This window comes from Hordeum vulgare, chromosome 1H, assembly GCF_904849725.1.
Source record: "Hordeum vulgare subsp. vulgare chromosome 1H, MorexV3_pseudomolecules_assembly, whole genome shotgun sequence".
Lineage (NCBI taxonomy): Eukaryota > Viridiplantae > Streptophyta > Magnoliopsida > Poales > Poaceae > Hordeum > Hordeum vulgare.
In genome coordinates, this window is record NC_058518.1 from 150772743 (window position 1) to 150780856 (window position 8114).

Genomic DNA, 8114 nt, shown 5'->3' on the forward strand with positions numbered 1-8114 from the left:
AGTTGCGAACATCTCACATACACATTTTTTATGACCACGTGATAGTTCAGTGCGTAATGCTTAACGACTTAGAATTGGGGCGCCGGAGACGTTTTGGAACGTCACGAAACATATGAGATGTTCCAAGAGATGAAATTGGGATTTCATGCTCGTGCCCTTGTTAAGAGGTATGAGACCTCCGACAAGATTCTTTGTCTACAAAGTAAGGGAGAAAAGCTCAATCATTGAGCATGTGCTCAGATTGTCTAAGTGCTCCAATCGCTTGAATCGAGTGGGAGTTGATCTTCCACATGAGATAGTGATGGTTCTCCAAAGTCACTGCCACCAAGATACTAGAGCTTCGTGATGAACTATAACATATCAAGGATACAAATGATGATCCTTGAGCTATTCGCAATGTTTGACACTGCGAAAGTAGAAATCAAGTAGGAGCATCAATAGTTGATGGTTAGTAAAACCACTAGTTTTAAGAAAGGGCAAGGGTAAGAAGGGATACTTTATGAAACGACAATACAATTGCTGCTCTAGTGAAGAAACCCAGGGTTGAACCCAAACCCGAGACTAAGTGCTTCTGTTATGAGGGAAATGGTCACTAAGGCGAAACTACCCTAGATACTTGGTAGATGAGAAGGTTGGCAAAGTCGACAAAAGTATATTGGATATACCTAATATTTATGTGTACCTTACTAGTATTCCGAGTTGCACCAGGGTATTAGATACCGGTTCAGTTGCTAAGTGTTAGTAACTCGAAGTTATAGCTACGTATTAAAAGGATACTAGCAAGGGTGAGGTGACGATGTGTGTTGGAAGTAATTCTAAGGTTGATGTGATCAAACATCGCACGCTCCCTCTACCATCGAGATTGGTGTTAAACCTAAATAATTGTTATTTGGTGTTTGCGTTGATCATGAACATGATTGGATCGTATTTATTGCAATACGATTATTCATTTAAAGAGAATAATGGTTATTCTATTTGCTTGAATAATTACCTTCAATGGTTTATTGAATCTCGATCGTAGTGCTACACATGTTCATAATATTATTGCCAAAAGATACAAAGTAGTAATGATAGTACCACTTACTTGTGGCACTGCCACTTGAGTCATGTTGGTATAAAATGCATGAAGAAGCTCCATGCTGATGGATCTTTGTACTCACTCATTTTGAAACGTTTGAGACATGCAAACCATACCTATTGGTATAAACGCATGAAGAAACTCCATGCAGATGGATCGTTTGGACTCACTTGATTTTGAATCACTTGAGACATGCAAATCATACCACATGGGCAAGATGACTGAAGGCCTCATTTTCCACGGAGATGGAACAAGAAAGTAACTTGTTGGAAGTAATACATTTTTTATGTGTGTAGTCCAATGAGTGATGAGGCACGCAGTGGATATCGTTATGTTCTTACTTCACTGACAATTTGAGTAGATACATGAGTAATTAGGTGATGAATCACAAGTCTAAAATATTGAAAAGTCCGAATCTATTGCAGAGTGAAGATCGTCGTGACAAGAGGATAAACTGTCTACGATATGATCATAGAGATGAATATCTGAGTTGCGAGTTTTGGTACACAGTTAAGACAATAAGCAAATTGTTTCGCAATTCATGCCACCTAGAACACCATAGTGTGATGGTGTGTCCAAACGTCATAGCCGCTCCCTATTGGATATAGTGCATACTATGATGTCTCTTATCGAAATACCACTATCGTTTTGGTTAGGAATTAGAGACAACCGCATTCACTTTAAATACGGCACCACGTAATTCCATTGAGATGACACTGTATGAACTAAGGTTTGGAGAAACCTAAGCTGTCGTTTCTTGAAAGTTTGGGGCTACAACGCTTATATGAAAAAGTTTCAGTTTGATAAGCTCGAACCCAAAGCGGATAAATGCATCTTCATAGGATATCCAAAATAGTTGGGTACATCTTCTATCTCTGATCCGGAAGCAAATTGTTTGTTTCTAGAAATGGGTCCTTTCTTGAGGAAAGGTTTCTGTCGAAAGAATTGAGTGGGAGGGTGGTGGAACTTGATGAGGTCATTGAACCGTCACTTCAAGTAGTGTGTAGCAGGGCGCAGGAAGTTGTTCCTGTGGCACCTACGCCAATTGAAGTGGAAACTGATCATAGTGATCATTAAGCTTCGAATCAAATTACTACAAACCACGTAGGTTGACAAGGTCGCTTACTTCTACAGAGTAGTACGGTAACCCTGTCTTGGAGGTCATGTTGTTCAACAACAATGAACCTACGAGGTAACCCTGTCTCGGGGCCCACTCGGTAATACAACATCACAACAAGCCTTGCAAGCAATGTGACTAAGGAGTTAGTTACGGGATCTTGTATTATGGAACGAGTAAAGAGACTTGTCGGTAACTAGATTGAACTCGGTATGGAGATACCGACGATTGAATCTCGGGCAAGTAACATACCGAAGGACAAAGGGAACATCATACGAGATTAATGGAATCCTTGACATAGAGGTTCAACTGATAGAGATCTTCGTAGAATATGTGGGAGCCAATATGGACATCCAGGTCCCCCTATTGGTTATTGACCAGAGAGTGTCTCAGGTCATGTCTGCATAGTTCTCGAACCCGCAGGGTCTGCACACTTAAGGTTCGGTGACGTTTCGGTATAGTTGAGTTATATGTGTTGGTGACCGAAGTTTTGTTTGGAGTCCCGGATGATATCCCGGAAGTCATGAGGAGTTCCGGAATGGTCCGGAAACGAAGATAGATATATAGGAAGTTGGTATTTGGATTCCGGAAAATTTTCGGGCACTGCCGACAGTTTACCAGGAGTGACGAATGGGTTCTGCGGGCCCACTGGGTGGGCCCACCATGCCCCAAGGGGTCCATGCGGGTTTATTGGATGCGCAATAAAGCGAAGTGGGCTGACGTGCTGCCCTCTCCTCTAGATCGTAGTTCTTCCTCTAGATCGGTTTTCTGCGGAGCTCGGGCGGAGCCCTGCAGGAATAGATCACCACCACCACCGGAGCGCCGTCACGCTGCCGAGGAACTCAACAACATCCTTGTCTCTCTTGCTCGATCAAGAAGGCGGAGATCGTCATTGAGTTGTACGTGTGCGGAACGCGGAGGTGTCGTCCGTTCGGCACTTGATCGGGACAAATCATGGGACGGATCGTGAGACAGTTCGTGGGACGGATCGTGGGACGGTTGGTGGGACGGATCGTGAAGACGTACCACTACATCAACTGCGTTTATTAATGCTTCCGCTTAGCGATCTACAAGGGTATGTGGATCTGATCTCCCTCTCGTAGATGATCATCACCATGATAGGTTTTCGTGTGCGTAGGAATTTTTTTGTTTCCCATGCAACGCTCACCAACAATAGGTAGATGCAGGAGTCGGCCTATTTGGTTATGGACGTGATGCCTATATACACATGATCACTGCCATGAATATAGCATAACTATCCGCTTCTCTATCAATTACCCAAAAGTAATTTGTTTACCCACCGTATGCTATTTTTCATGAGAGATGCCACAAGGGAACGCTATGGCCCCCGGGTCAATTCACAACATATTGATAAAACCTTCAATACCTTGCTGCCATTTACTTGTTTTTTATTTTATCTTGCTATCTGCAATTATCTACACACCTCACTTTCTTGCAAATAACAAAACAAGAGGCTTGACAACCCTCTTTCCCGTGTTGGGTGCAATTGTTTGTTCTTTTGTGTGGAACCGTTGAAGATGGTTGTGGTTGATATTCCTATTGGTTTGATAAACCTTGGTTTCATAACTGAGGGAAATACTTACCCACTTTGTGTTGCGATAAACCGTTCCTCTTCACGAAAAACACAACGGAGATCATGATGTCTACACGTATTTGTATTACTCTTTTTTACTTAATACTCTAGATGCATGTTGTATAGCGGTCGATGGGTGGAGTGATAGTAGTAGATGCAGGCAGGAGTCGGTCCACTTTCTTATGGACGTGATGCCTATATACACATGATCATTGCCGTGAATAAATATTGTATAACTATGCGAGTTTCTATCAGTTACCCGACAGTAATTTATTTACCCACTCATACGTCTCCAACGTATTTATAATTGTTTATTGTTCCATGCTTATATACCAATTAATAGGATTTTTTAGCACTAATCAATTAACCCAGTGTCGAATGCCAGTTGTTGTTCTGCACGTTCTGGCATTTAAGGTTTACATGACCAAACAAAGTCCAATTTCCAGAAACTGTTTTATAATTTTTTTCTGGACCAAAAGAAAACCTGGAAGCATCAGGAGGAGACCGTATGTTGCACGAGGGAGGCAGCACACAAAAGGGCGCACCCAGGGTGGTTTGAGGGAGTCCAGGATTAAGGGTCCTTGGGCTACATACCTATTTCCATGGGCCAGAGTCGTGGGCCATCCTATAATTATCACTAGATCCCGAATTACAAGATAATGATGTGTCTAGAATGGATTCTTTCTAAGACTTGGTGTGTGCTCCAAGGAAAGATGATAATGGACATGTTTTCTCCTTGGTGTAACCAACATTGTGTAATCCTAATACCACTGATATCTATATAAACCAGAGGGATTTAGTACATAGGCAGGTCAAGATCATTACTAATATGGTTTTGGACCATAATATATGATCTCGAGGTAGATCAACTCTATACTCGATACTTCATGATCAATATAAATTAGAGCAGGACATAGGGGTTTAAATCCATCAAGAGGGCCTGAACCTGGGTATACATTATCTCCTTTGTATCCTGTTACCCATCGACCCAAGATCCACAGTTCTGGACCACCCACCCAAGATATGTCCGTTTTGACACCAACATTGGTGCTTTCGTTGAGAGTTTCATTGTAGGATTGCCAGAATGATCGATGGCTTTCTCAGCCAGTGATACTCATGATCTGCGTTGGGTGGGTAAGTATTTCCCTCAGTTATGAAACAAGGTTTAATGAACCAATAGGAATATCAGCAAGAACCGTCTTCAGCGACAGCACACAAAAGAACAAACATCTTGCACCCAATGCGGGCAAGAGGGTTGTCTATCCCCTTGGTATCGTTATTTGCAAGCTGTAAGTGCATCTAGTGCCCCTTAGTGATTTTGGTGGTTTGAAGACTTATAGGTTAAGTATCTAATGTGTTCATGAGTGTACACATGATCTATAAGTCACTGAGGAGTTTGAAATATTTGACGAATATCAACCCCTAAAAATATATATCTTCGGTTGAAGAAATTGATCTGAAGCTGATGAATTGAATCGCGAAGAATCTACGATTAAATTGATATTCCTCATGAAGATATTGAATTTGAGGAATTCGGTGTGTCCTGAAGAAAATCATTCTAAAGACTTTGAAGCATGAAGATTTACTCTTTCTGTTTTGTTTTCTTCACACTTGAGTAATAGGAACACCGTACTGTTAACGGGGGTCGAAGTTACACTTTGGAATGAATTTCCTCATGATGCTCAACCCAAGCCTAAACCTACCAAAAGCCTCAAGTGAGGAATACGAGTGACATGATGACTCTCACAATTGAGGGTTCCGACCGTTTCGATAGCCACACCACATCATTGGTCTTATCCACACGAACGGTCATATTATTTAAGGGCATTAGTGTCAAATCATGTCGGGATGCTCCCAGGCTATAAATAGACACCCCACAATCATTAGCTGGTTGGCTGCTCCGTTGGAAACTGACACTTCTCATAAGAGCAACCCAATTCCTCAAAGTCTTCGAGAGTAATTCATCAGTGAGGAAATGCCCCAAACACCAAACCACAAACCTAGAACCTAGTGATTGGGCATCACTGAAGAAGTTGTTCCTGTGTGGAACTGAAGCCTTTTACCTTTGAGGACTGCGCATCCTCCAGACGGTTTGGCATCATGGTCTAGAGCAATCCAGCAGTCAATTGTGGATCGCCGGGTGACCAAGTTTGTGAGGGTTTGGAAGTCTGCCCTGAAGACTTACCACGAGTATTGGGGGAGGACTGTGTGTTCTAAGCCCAAGGAGAATAAGGTAGGGACTGTGTGTCCCGGGACTGTGTGTCTTTTGGTTTCAATACCAAGCCGCTCCAAACCAGATGTACAACTGTCATAGCAGTTGGAACTGGGTCATCAACAACTATCTTCGCTGTGAAACGGGTTCTCATTCCTCATCTCTTTACATTCCTCAGATTATGTGTTGATGACTTTCAGTGTCACTGTTTGAAGAATTTGCTGAAGACTTTCTCTGAAATTCCTCAACCCCAAATTCTTCACGCTAGTTAATCCTCATCTGTTTTCAGCGTGCCTGCTCACTTGGCAATCTGTTTTCACTTTCGTCACACTGAAAAACTGCTCTTGTGAAACATTGCACTCCTGATCCTTTACTATTTCCGCTGTAAGTTAGTCATCAGTGAGGAATTTCCTCAAAAGGAATTTCCTCAGTGATGAAATTCTAAAAATATCCTATTCACCCCCCTATGGTCGATATAATGCACTTTCAATTGGTATCACAGAAAGGTACTCCCTTGTTCTGTGTGATTTTGGTTTAACCACCTGGAGGTTTAGTTATGTCGACTGCAGGCATGATTAAGGTTACTGAAGCATGTCCTACTTTCGAAGGAAAGAACTTTCCCTTCTAGAAGACCAAGATGCAGATGCATCTACAAGCTATTGACAATGATCTCTGGTATATTGTGGAACATGGCGTCCCCATCATCTCTGCTAGTGTCTCTGCTGCTGATGTAAAGAAATTCAAGCAACTTGATTCTCAAGCGAAGAATATCATCTGTGGCCATCTGAGCCCAGGCCAGTTTGGAAGAGTGAGTTCTTTGGGCTCTGCAACACTTATCTGGGAGAGACTGTGCAAAGTAAATGAAGGAGTATCAACCCAGCGTGACTCTCGTGTTGATGTTCTTTGCAATCTCTTCAATCGCTTCAAGAGGCATGACAATGAAAGCTGCCAAGATACCTTTGATCGCCTCACTGACATATCAAATGAACTGCAAGCACTGGGAGCTCGAGACATCACTGATCACGAAGTTGTGAAGAAACTGCTAAGATCTTTGGATTCTTCATTTGATACTTTAGTCCTGATGATTCAAGAAAGACCAGACTACAAGATGCTTGATCTAGCTGATATACTCGAAAGGCTCAATACTCATGAATTCTAGCAAGAACAAAAGAAAGATCTATATGGACCAAGCTATTCTAGACCACGTGCACTGAAGGCTAGAGCAATTTCCTCATCTGAAGAAGAAGACTCAGATGACAGCATTGGTGACCCTGAAGAATTTGGACAGGAGCTTGCAATGCTCGTGAGGAAATTCCAGAGGTTTACACGATGTGGCCAGTTCGGTAAATCTTCAAGAAGAGACATGAGGAAATCAGAATCTTCATCTGAGGACTACAAGAAAAGAACCTGTCACAAATGCAAGAAATCAGGTCATTACATTGCTGATTGTCCCTGTTGGGGAAAGGAATCAAAGAATTAATACAAGGATGACAGTTCTGATGACTCGAAGAAGAAGAAGAAAATTTCAAAATCCTCATCTTCAAAGCCCTCATCGCACAAGAAGACTAGTTTCACAAAGGCTCGGGCACTTATTGGCAAGGAAATGGATTCCGAGGCAGAATTAGAGGAATGTGATGAAGAAGAGGGTTCTGATGAAGACTCAGAATCCGGACAGTCCAGTCTTGCACTTGCAACCACTTTCGTCAACAAGTCAATCTTCAGCCTTGAAGAAGATGATAACGCCATCCACACTGATGACTATGCTGATGACTTCGCTCCAACCTATTGCTTCATGGCAAAAGGTTCAAAGGTACCGAATGATGCTTCCTCCTCTGATTCAAGTGACTGTGAACCTGATGATTGTAAAAAACCCAGTTACAGTAAACTTTCTATCATTGCCACTAAACAACAAACTGCCCTGGAAAAGCTTCAGAAACTGCTAGATAGAAGTGATGATCTGTTGAATGATGAAATGAATCTTACCCAAATCCTCACTGAAGATGTGAAAAGTCTTCATTCTAGATTTGATAATCTTCAAGATCATTATGATACACTCCTCGCTGATCATGAGAAACTTTCCTATGAATTTCTTCAAAGGAAGCTTGATCTAGAG